Source organism: Lactuca serriola, chromosome 2, assembly GCF_051521515.1.
Source record: "Lactuca serriola cultivar US96UC23 chromosome 2, Lser_US96UC23_V15, whole genome shotgun sequence".
Taxonomy (NCBI): domain Eukaryota; kingdom Viridiplantae; phylum Streptophyta; class Magnoliopsida; order Asterales; family Asteraceae; genus Lactuca; species Lactuca serriola.
In genome coordinates this window covers 30788225-30799802 of record NC_136409.1, presented here as the reverse complement: position 1 = coordinate 30799802, position 11578 = coordinate 30788225, and the positions used below count along the sequence as shown (strand labels likewise).

The 11578-nt window shown below is 40.9% G+C and overlaps 1 long non-coding RNA gene across 1 annotated transcript; it reads left to right on the top strand.

The window, feature by feature from the left end:
* The first annotated feature begins 1665 nt into the window (after positions 1–1665).
* Positions 1666–3653, top strand: LOC145090275 (uncharacterized). The gene is made up of 6 exons (XR_013701469.1): positions 1666–1957; positions 2253–2382; positions 2478–2570; positions 2778–2812; positions 2964–3010; positions 3250–3653. It is a non-coding gene; the product is annotated as an uncharacterized LOC145090275 (long non-coding RNA).
* The last annotated feature ends 7925 nt before the right edge of the window (positions 3654–11578 follow it).

Genomic DNA, 11578 nt, shown 5'->3' with positions numbered 1-11578 from the left:
AGTGTTGCGTCATCCCCGATGACATGCCCGATCTCCTCCGACCAATCTCGTGCCCTGTCCTTCAGAAGACAGGATGCTAGTCTAACATTGTCTCCCTCGGGACATCTGCTGGTGCGGAAAGCGTTGGCGACATCTGCCAACCACCTGGTACTTGCTATGGGGTCCTGCGTCCCATGGTCGTCCGGAGCTCCACTAGCCCGGAACTCTCTGAAGGTGAGTGTGCGCGACCCCAACATGGCCGCCACCTCAGCACGGAACGTGATCAACCTCTCGTCCATCAGCTCTAGGATACCCTCCTTGATCGAACCGAAGATCACAGGAGTCTGCTCAAGTATGGTGCGAGTAACTTCTGAGGTGAGGAACTTTCTGGTCTGCTCATCTAAATTCTCGGCCCCCGAGCCTGATCTTGATCCCTCGCCGACTCCTGAACTACCGACTGCTGTCCTAGGGCGTAAAACCACCATTCTGAAAAACACATCATGATAAATGTCAGAAACACTGATATATCTCAAGGGATCACTACTACCACAAATTTCCCGGTCTCATCTCAGCTTTCCTTGATTCAAGTACGGATCCTCTGCTTTCAGTAGTATGGGCCCATACTACCTTCCACATCTATCCGTACTTTCCTCAATAACTTCCTTGACTTCACCAAGTCACTTCTACTGCCACTGATCTCTGCTGCTCTCATCCTAGGCTTGCCCTAGGGAAATCTCCGACCCAAAACAGTCCTCAGCTGCTGAAGGCCTCTTTGTAATGCCAATTAGCCATCACCTAGTTACCATCACATGTGACGAGGCTCAGATAATCCTTCGAGTAAAAGACTCGTCCCTACAATGGTTAGACTCAGACAAGAGCTACGCAATAGGGCCAAATCTAGCACTCTGAGATTATTCAACCCTGATCACATGTGACATGACGTATTCACCTAATGGCTAACTCCCATCACTCAGAGTCCTACAAAGCACAAAGCAAGCAACATTCGGACACAGGAAACTACTCTCATACAATGCTAAGCTCATACTATCAGGCATACAATTCTAAGCTCATACTATCAGGCATAACCTAAACAAGCTATCCTACTACTGTCTACTCAATACTAGCATGCAATTCTCATCAAGCTGAAACACATATAGCAGGCACATAAGGCATCCTCCTAGATCCTTAGTCCTATTCTATCATGTTGTTCTACCGAAACTGAAACTGATAATCATAACATAAACTTGTATGGGTAATTTGAGAGTACTTACTTGAGCTTGGCTGATTGCATGCACCACACCCTTTTTCTCTTTTCAAAGTTCTTTTCTTTCTAAAAATTCTTTTTGTTTTTCTAAAACTCTTTTCTTTTGAAAACTTTATACCACATATTTAGTTTGAGTTCAGACACAGCCGAAAGTGTGCCTGAATCCCTCAAACCAAGGCTCTCACTACAAATAAAATTATATTTAGTGGCACAAGTTTTTAGTGGCAAAATATATTTTTGCCACTATAGTATGTGTTTTAGTGGCACATATTTTGTTGTGACACTATAGACTTTAAGAATCAATTTTTTTCGTTCCTTCTTATTTTCCCTGCCTTTACTCCTAAATATTTTTAGATACCAAAAAAACAACGCGGGTCCCGGAATTTTGATTATCTCTCAAAACTTTAAATATACCAAAATGTTTAGGGCAAAATTGATAGCTAAAGCTCGTCCACCATTCTCCATCTTCCGCCATTCTCCTTCGTCGCTCACCCCCGTCACCTTCACCCACTTATTGCCAACACTTGTCATTGCTCCATCACCATCGGTCCCTCGTCGCGGTTGTCACCTCCAACACCGACGATTGTGTTAAAAGAAGCCACAACAGGAATTGGGATACGCCGGTGACCACCTTTCAACGAAATCATTTGTTTTCCTGTCTCATCTATGTTTAGCTTCCTTCATTTACTCGCGATCCTTATGGTATATTTGGAGGTATGGTTAGATTTGTTCACATATTACCTGATTGGGATTATTAACTGTAATTGTTGATAGGGTTTTAACGAAATCGAGAATTAGGTAAATCAAACATGGATTATATATTGGCGTTTGACTAATCTGTGTGTATATGTGTCGAATTTTGACTAATTTGGGTGAATATGTGCATTTGGTTGTTTTCCATGTTTTTTGAACTTGAAACTTTAGGAATTCAATTGTTTTTTCAAACGAAGGTAACATTGGTAGACTGCAAAAGAGATTAATTTTCACTAATTTATCCCTTTCTTCTCAGTTTGAAACTCAATTTGTATCTTATGGGACATGAACTAGCGCAGTTGGATTGGGTTGGTTTGTATGCCTTTGAATCGAGGAAACATGGTCTGTGGATTCACGATTTTTGGTTTGCTGGAGCTCCGATTTAGGTACAAACTTACCCCTTAATTAGCTAAGAGTAGAGTACCCTTAAATTTAAGAATGATAATGTGGAATTGAGCATCTGATATTTAATATAAAACAGAAGGAGAGACATAAAGTTTTCAATTGTACGAGATGGAGAAGCTAGAAGAACAAGATAAAAGGTCTATTCAAGTAGCAACTTCATGCAACACATGTAATTTATTTATCAAATAAGAACCATAATGTGTAGTTTCATGCATGATATTCATATCTCATATTGAAAATATTTGCTACCGTTTGGAAAAGTGACATCAAGATTAAAGTAATCTAAAGTTCAACTATTTTGCATGTTAATGTCTTTTATTCTGTGTGCATTTTTTAATTGGATTCAATGTACATGTTTTTTTTCCTCCAAAAATAGGTATCAATTCAAAGACTGATGGGATCTTTCCATAGGTAAAATAGATTTTAAAACACTTAATTTTCCTATTTTCTTAACTTCTTTATAGGTTATATTAGAGTGCAATGTTATAATCAGAACTTTATTTATCTAACAGCTACATGTATATGTGGACAATTAGAGATAACATTGAATACCAATGTGCAGATTCGTGGTTTAGTGAGATAGACAAGCAAATTCACTTTGATAACATGGTATACTTTAATTTATTTTTTTTCTTTCAGTTTTTACTTTTAAAACTTGAGTGAAATTGTTGCCAAAAAGGTCCTTACAACAGTAAACTATTACATAAATGGTCCTTGTGACAGTTTACAGTTACATATACCATTTATATAGCAGTTAACTGTCAGAGGGACCATTTCTGTAACAATTTACTGTCACATGGACGTTTACTAAGAAGTGATAATTTTTTTTTATATCAACATACATTCAGGTTAATATTTTGGCATCTAGGTATAAATGTGCAAAGAAAATAAGCTTCGACTGAAGCTTTTATAGGTACGACTCATATTCAATTCTTGCTAATCTTTATGGATGGGGTGGTGGTGGTATCCATAATGGGTTTTAATTTATGCATAAGGCATTAGTTTTGTTTGTTATTTATGTGCTTTATGAACAATGACTAATAAATTTGACTCATCATTGGAGATGATATAATGGAACATGTTTCACCTTTTCAACGGCTACCCAATTCACAAGGAATGTACAATTATATATTGTAGAATTTGGATGAAGTTTCAACAAAACCAGCATAGTAGGATGCAAAAGAAGCACAATAGGTCATTTAGAATTGTTGAAAACATTTGTATTTTAAATTTTGAGAATATTGATGTTAAACAAGTTACATTTTAATTTAAGTAATTATATTGTATTTTTTTCATTTACAATATTAATTATCATTTTTATTATATTGCATAAATGACTGAAATTAAAAAAGCCATGCCTAATTTATAAATATAAATTTAAAAAAATAGGATAGTTATATTTATTTAAGCAAATATATAGTAGCATAAAGAAATACCATTAAAATCCAAAAGTGTTTTAGTGGCATAAAAAAATGCCTCTAAAACCCATTTAGGTTGCAACGGCACAACAAAAAAATGCCACTAAAGGTCTTTAGTGGCAACTCTTTTAGTGTCACTTTTTTTTGTGCCGCTGATTGTCAGGGGGTCTTTAGTGGCACTTTTTTGGTTTTTAGTGGCACTTTTTTGTACCACTAAATTTCATTTTATTTGTAGTGTCTGATACCAACTTGAAACATCTCAAGTGTTAGTAGGGTAAAGCTAGGGTGTTTAGGGTTCAAGGGAGTTTACCCTTGATTTTTGAAAACCGCAAACACAGCGCGTATTAGAAACACCCAACCAAACTTTTATGTTTTGGTTGAAAATTCACCCAAAAACCGTGAACTCATACCTATGTATGAGTTTACTCCCCAAAAAGTTAGTCATTTGTGTTTACTCCCCAAATGTCAATGTATATATGTATATGTAACATATTGTTACTCGTTCTAGTATCGTTGTATATGTTCTCTTTCTAGTATAGTTGTATAGGTTCTCTTTCTAGTATAGTTGTATATGTTCTTCCTCTAGTATCGTTGTATAGGTTCTCTTTCTAGTATAGTTGTATATGTTCTCTTTCTAGTATAGTTGTATATGTTCTTCTCCTAGTATAGTTGTATATGTTATTCCTCTAGTATAGTTGTATATGTTCTTCTCCAAGTATAGTTGAATATGTACTCATAGTAATGTAATGTATATGTTCTCATAGTAATAAGTATTGACTCATGAATGAACTGACTCATTGATCTAGCAATAGTATAAGTATGATCCTGTGCTACCCCGATGGTAGCTTACTAATGATGTAACTAGTACACATGAATGTGGAAGCTCTTTTATGTCTATATATGTACACATGATATCTTTACACTGGATGTGGTATGGTGGGATATCTTTACATGTGATTGATGTAATAACTACAAGTATTCAACTTGTATCCCCAGTGATTAATGTAATAACTATAAGTATTCAACTTGTATCCCCCCCATAAAAGCATTTAAAACATTTAAAAGTATTTCAAAGGTTAATTTAAGGGGTATGAACTCACTTGTGGTGAGTGGATTGGATTGAAGTGTCGGATACGGTGCTAGGTGACAAATGAAGACTTGTGCACACGACGAGCCTAGTTATCATATAATGAACATATATATAACTAATTAGTCAAATTATAACTAATAAAATAAGTTGGGACACTCTAGAACATGAAAACACTTTGTTTCAACTGTTCAAACTGTTTATCAAACTGTTTTACTTCAAACTGCTTTACAAACTCTTTTACTTATCAAATACTTTTACTTAAACTTTGTTACACGTATTATAAATTGCATATCCGTATATGTATAGTTATATAAGCAATGTTTAAAAGGCTTAGGAAGGCCGTCCGCCTTGTTTCCTTTTCCTCGATTTGGATGTGGTCTGGTGGGATATCGGGTAGCCGTCCGAAGGTCGTTTCAATATTAATTATATATCATGTGTACATATATAGACATAAAAGAGCTTCCACATTCATGTGTACTAGTTACATCATTAGTAAGCTACCATCGGGGTAGCACAGGATCATACTTATACTATTGCTAGATCAATGAGTCAGTTCATTCATGAGTCAATACTTATTACTATGAGTACATATACATTACATTACTATGAGTACATATTCAACTATACTAGGAGAAGAACATATACAACTATACTAGAGGAATAACATATACAACTATACTAGGAGAAGAACATATACAACTATACTAGAAAGAGAACATATACAACTATACTAGAAAGAGAACCTATACAACGATACTAGAGGAAGAACATATACAATTATACTAGAAAGAGAACCTATACAACTATACTAGAGAGAGAACATATACAACGATACTAGAACGAGTAACAATACATTACATATACATATATACATTGACATTTGGGGAGTAAACACAAATGACTAACTTTTTGGGGAGTAAACTCATACATAGGTATGAGTTCACGGTTTTTGGGTGAATTTTCAACCAAAACATAAAAGTTTGGTTGGGTGTTTCTAATACGCGCAGTGTTTGCGGTTTTCAAAAATCAAAACCCGAAACGACACTTTCTTTCACTCGTTCGTTTAAAAATAATATTAAAAATAATCAAACGAACTTTATATTTATTAAAAGTAAGAAATAATGATATTAATTTATGATACGAAGTGGTTGAATTTTAGGGTTTGACCGAATGGAAAATCTCGGGTTGTCACATCATCCCCCTGTTAAAGGGAATTTCGTCCCGAAATTAAAGTCTAAACAAATAAAGTAGTTACAAATAACTAAGCAAAAAGATGAGGGTATTTCAGTTTCATCTGATCCTCATGCTCCCAAGTGAATTCCGGTCCTCGTTTGGCGTTCCAGCGGACCTTCACAATGGGGATACGGCTTTGCTTCGTCTGCTTGACTTCTCGGTCCATGACCTCTACTGGTTCTTCCACGAAGTTGAGGCTCTCATTGATCTCGATCTCGATGAGTGGGATTACAAGAGTCTTGTCGGACAGACACTTTTTCAAGTTAGATACGTGGAATGTAGAATGTATGTTACGAAGTTCATCGGGTAGATTGAGTTTGTAAGCTACATGGCCGATTCTTGCGAGAATCTCGAAGGGTCCTATATATCTCGGATTAAGCTTCCCATGCTTACCGAAGCGTATCAAGCCCTTCCAGGGTGAGACTTTAAGAAGGACTCGGTCTCCCACCAGGAATTCCAAAGGTTTCCTTCGCTTATCCGCGTAGCTCTTATGTCGGTCTCTAGAGGCCTTCAATCGTTCACGGATCTGAACGATCTTTTTCTGTCGTTTCCTGTATGATTTCTGGACCTGTGAGAGTACTGTCAGAAACTTGCCCCTAGCTAATTGGGTATCACCCACTTCCGCCCAACACAGAGGGGATCTGCACTTTCGGCCATAGAGGGCTTCAAATGGAGCAGCCTTGATGTTCGTGTGATAACTGTTATTATAGGAAAACTCGAAAAGGGGTAAATGAGTATCCCATGCCTTTCCAAAGTCAATCACACAGGATCTCAACATATCTTCCAGTGTTTGGATGGTCCTCTCACTTTGTCCGTCAGTCTGTGGATGGTAGGCTGCGCTCATGTCCAGCCTTGTTCCTAGGGAATGTTGTAGTGATTGCCAGAATCTTGAGGTGAACCTACTATCTCTATCAGAGATAATGGATATAGGTACACCATGTAGTCGTACGATTTCCCTAATGTATGTTCTCGTAAGTTTCTCCATCTTGTCAGTTTCTTTGATAGGCAGGAACTGTGCAGACTTGGTCAATCTATCGACGATGACCCATATGGTATCAAGTCCACTCATTGTCTTGGGCAACTTGGTTATGAAATCCATAGTGATCCGCTCCCACTTCCATTCTGGAATCTCTGGTTGTTGTAATAAGCTAGAGGGCTTCTGGTACTCGACCTTAACCTTCGCGCAAGTAAGGCATTTACTGACGAAGGTAGCAATCTCTGCTTTCATATTACGCCACCAGTATAGCTTTTTGAGATCCATATACATCTTATCTGAACCTGGGTGGACGGAATACTGAGTGTTGTGCGCTTCGGTCATGACCAAGTCTCGGAAACCACCGTGCCTCGGTGTCCAGATCCGGATCATGAAATATAAAGCTCCGCCACCCTTGGCTTCTAAATTTTTATCCATTCCTCTAAGGGATTCACTCGTCACGCTTTCAGGTTTCATGGCTTCAAGATGGGCCGCCTGAATTTGCTTAGACATGTGTGAATGGATAGTCATTGTCAACGACTTGACTCTTTGACCAGAATATTCCTTCCGACTTAGGGCGTCTGTTACTACGTTGGCTTTACCCGGATGATAACGAATTTTGCATTCGTAGTCACTGAGTAGCTCGACCCACCGTCGTTGTCTCATGTTGAGCTCATTCTGATCGAATATGTGTTGTAAACTCTTGTGGTCGGTAAAGATAGTGCTTTTCGTTCCGTACAAATAATGTCTCCATATCTTCAGAGCAAAAACGACTGCTCCTAGCTCAAGATCATGGGTCGTGTAGTTAACTTCGTGTGTCTTCAACTGTCTCGAGGCGTAGGCGATGACCTGACCTCGCTGCATCAGAACACACCCGAGCCCTTGATTCGATGCATCGCAATAGACTATGAAGTCTTCTATCCCTTTGGGGAGGGATAGTATTGGTGCGGTGCACAAAGCTCGCTTGAGCGTTTGGAACGCTCTCTCCTGTTTCTCTTCCCAGTCAAAGGCTATGCCTTTATGGGTCAGTGTTGTAAGAGGTTTCGCAATTCGGAAGAAGTTCTGTATGAACCTGCGGTAGTAGCCAGCGAGACCTAGGAATTGACGAATTTCTGTAGTCGTCTTCGGTGCTAACCAGTTCTCAATGGCCTTAATTTTGGATGGGTCTACATGGATTCCCTCTTCTCTTACCACGTGTCCTAAGAATTCGACTCTTCGGATCCAAAATTCACATTTAGAGAACTTCGCATAGAGCTTCTCTGCTCGTAAGGTTCCTAGAACTTGTCGCAGATGATCGCCATGCTCTTCCTTACTTCGGGAGTAGATCAGGATGTCGTCGATGAAGACAATGACGAACTGATCCAAGTAAGGTCGGCATACTCTATTCATCAGATCCATGAAAACTGCTGGCGCATTGGTCAATCTGAATGGCATCACCACGAACTCGTAGTGTCCGTAACGAGTTCGGAAGGCTGTCTTCGGAACATCCTCCTCTAGCCCTCGTAACTGGTGATATCCGGATCTTAGATCAATTTTTGTTAAAGTAGTTCGCCCCTTGTAGTTGGTCAAATAGATTGTCTATGCGTGGCAGAGGGTAACGATTCTTGACCGTTAGTTTGTTGAGTTATCTGTAGTCGATACGCATACAGAATGATTCGTCTTTCTTCTTAATGAATAAGACAGGTGCTCCCCAAGGCGAGAAACTTGGTCTTATAAATCCCTTGCTGAGCAGTTCGTTAAGTTGACCGGATAGTTCCTGCATCTCTGCTGGAGCTAATCGGTAGGGCGACTTGGCTACTGGGGTAGCTCCTGGGACTAAGTCGATTCTAAACCCGACCTGTCGTTGTGGAGGGATGTTCTTTAGTTCTTTCGATTCGAGGCTCGTATTGACAACGTGAGCAAGAAATGAATGGTATTCTTTACGTAGATACTTCTGTGCTTGAATACTTGATATAATATGAAGACTCGCACCGGGTTTGTCACCGTAGACGATAAGAGTTTCGTTAGACGGGAGGTTTAGACGGACTGCTTTCTCGTAGCACATGATGTTGGCGCGATGAAGACTTAACCAATCCATGCCGATGATAACGTCGAAGCTTTTAATCGAGACCGGCATAAGGTCGATTTGAAATGAATGGTTATCTAGAGTTAGGGTACAACCTAAGTATATGCTATTCGTGCTTTCTGTTTTTCCATTAGCCATTTCTACTGTGAATTGTTCTTTAAGTGTGTGAGGTTGTTGTTTAAGCATGCGAGCAAATTTATGGTTCACGAAGCTTCGCTCTGCTCCACTATCGAACAAAATGCATGCATAGGAGTTATCGAGGAGGAACGTACCAGTCACCACCGTCGGGTCAACAACTGCTTCCCCATGGCCTATTGCTAGTACCCTCCCTGCTCCGCCATCATTCTTCACTTTGGGGCAGTCCCTCTTATAGTGGCCCGCCTCGCCACATCCATAGCAGGCCTGGCTCGCGCCGGAGCCGTGGACTTGGGTGATCGGCCTTGTCGGAGATTTACAGAAATGGACTATGTGTCCTTTCCTGTTGCAGTTAGAGCACTGCATTTCACGGCAGGGGCCGTTGTGGTGGTAATTGCATTTGCCGCACTTAGGCAAATTTCCAGCATACTGTCCCACCGGAGCAGTAGCAGCAGGGGTTGTTGCGGCATGCACTGCCATAATTTGCTACTTTTTGGCAGCTCACTGTTTCTTCTTCTCCTCCCAGAACTTCCTCTTGGTGTCAGCGGGTTTGGAGGCTTCCGAGATGGCTAGGGTTGTTGTTGCTACTGGGGCTTTGACTCCATGGTCGATGAGTCGCTGTGCCAATCGCTTGGCACTGTCGAAGGTACGGAGGCACTAGCCCCCATATGTACGTCTTGATCTTTTTCCCTTCGGTGGGAACCATATTGGGGCAGAGGGCCACCAGCTGCTGAACCTGGTGGTAAATGAGACTACGTCGGAGCCCTTCATGGTTAGGCTCCACAGCTCCTGCTCCAATTTCTGAATTTCGCCCCTCGGGCAGTATTCCTCAACCATGAGGTCCTGCATGGTTTCCCAACCCATGTCATTTGCCACTACGAGAGTTAGTGCTTTAACGTGGCCGTTCCACCACGTCAGAGCTTTTCCTTCAAAGGTGCATGCGACATATTTGACATTGCTCACAGCAGGGCATGAACAAATTTCGAAGACTGATTCAGTCTTCTCGAACCATTGCGAGAGGGCAATGACTCCGCCGGTTCCATGGAAGGACTTCGGGTTGCAGTTGGTGAAATCCTTGTAGGAGCACTCTCTCGAGCGCACAGGGATTTCAGCAGGAATAGAGTTAACAGGGGTTCCACCTCTGCTGGCATCAGTAGAGTGATACTGATCCATGGCAGTTGCCACTGCTGTGGCTACGGCAACATTCAGGGCTGCAATATCGATGACCGGAGGAGGAGGTGGTGGAGGTGCAAGGTTATTCCTGGGAGATTTGCGAGGAGGCATCTTTCAGCTATAAGTTTATAAAGATAAACACAATGGTAAGAATCAATTGTAAGTGGGGTGAGAGTGACACATGGACTAACTAACCATAGCCCAACAGTTGAATGAGTGTTTGAGATCACAACAAAGGAGATTAGTAGGAAATCACAAGTGTACATATTAGGTAGTTGTCAATAATACTGGTATTATCGATGTAATAAGTTTCAGGGAAAATCGACCTAACAGTAGGTCTTACATCATACCATACGGAAAAGTTTGACAGTTCCTAGATTCCTTGTTAGAGTACTGAAAGTTAGGGATATTTTACACACAAGTGCTACTTAGAGCACAGATACTAAAGGCTATTCCTTAACCAAAAGACAAAGATGTACTAGACATCTTCTAACGGCGATGGGAATTCCTCGGGCGAACCCTGAGGTCTGCCACTTGTCGAACCACCTCTTGAAGGTGTCGCTCATGAGCCATCTGATGGGCTCGAAGTTCCATGACTTCAGCTCAGGAGGTAGCCAGCTGTTGCTGCAGGGTCTCATTGGTCCTCCTAGTCCGTTCCATGTCTTCTTCAAGACGGCGGCTGCGGACTGTGTTGACACCAGAGTTGGTATTAATCTCCATGACCCGGTCGATGGCTGCTCGACCTTGCTCAACATTATGAGCTATTCTGCAGATAATGACGGGCAGATCTCGGTCAGCAGAACCACCTTTGCTGACGTTGTAAAAGCTTCGGTCCCCAAAGTATGGTAAGGGTTGACCCTGTTCGTCACTCCAACGATTCAAGTTGGTTGCCCACAAGGGAGTGGGACCTGGGAAAGCTGGTCGAGGGTTGCTGTTTGGGGCTTGACCTACTGGCAGTAGGTTGTTGACTTCAGGCTCAGAGTCAGATCCATCAGAAAAGCCTTCTGTGAGGTGATCATCCAAAGGGATTGGATGCTCATCTTCGGGCTCTTCTTCGATCCACCCAACATTGCCTTCATTTGGAAAGTAC